Source organism: Solanum pennellii, chromosome 9, assembly GCF_001406875.1.
Source record: "Solanum pennellii chromosome 9, SPENNV200".
In the NCBI taxonomy this organism is placed as follows: domain Eukaryota; kingdom Viridiplantae; phylum Streptophyta; class Magnoliopsida; order Solanales; family Solanaceae; genus Solanum; species Solanum pennellii.
This window is the reverse complement of record NC_028645.1, coordinates 57,192,896-57,193,787: the sequence shown is the minus strand read 5'-3', so window position 1 is coordinate 57,193,787 and position 892 is coordinate 57,192,896.

Here is an 892-nt window from a genome sequence, read left to right as displayed (position 1 = left end):
TAATCCCATCAATAGAGTAGTATTATTCCAACTCTAAATTCTTAATAACCATGTAGAATTATATTACACCTTATGCATCATTCTTAAGTCATCTATCCAAATTTGAGCAATCTAACCACATGTAAAATACTAAATTCTTCATGCCTCATTGTTTGCAAACCAAATCAAAACTCAATCATTATAAAAGTCGATGATAAATTCTAGTAAGTCTATACTGAACTACTTCACATCTCACATTCATATCTAAACTCATAGGCAAAAATCAATACAACCATCAACTACAACCCATGGGTTTATACGAGAGGTCTTATTCCTTCACTTTTCTCAAATTCTTCTCATGGTACAAAATTCTATTCGAACCTTCAATATATCAATATTCTTGTTTCTTTAGATCACTCATCGATCTCGTCCTTTTACCAGCAACCCATGACATTTTACTTCACATTCTAAATCAAAACTCAGAAGAAAACTCTTCTTAGATTGTTTAACAATCAAAAGTAATAAACTTTATGATCCAAAACATGCATAAGTTCTTTCACATGCTTAATACCGATGCAATCAATCATTTATTACCTTACAAATTCATACCTTGAAAAAAAAAATATCACCAAGAATGCAGACTTATAATGAAAAGTTTGAATTTTAAGTCCAATTGTGTAACCCAATACCCTTATGTATCTACATTTGATTATACTTTGAAGACTTTTATAATTACTTTATCTTAGCTTATCATTGATTGCCTCTCCATCAACCATACAATATACTTCACTAAAAATCCAACCTTACTCATTTCTAAATTCAATAACAAAACTTATCATCTCACTCAAGATGAACGTCTGTACACTCCTCTCTTAAGTTCTATTCAATAGTTTTTAACCAAGCTAATTAACCT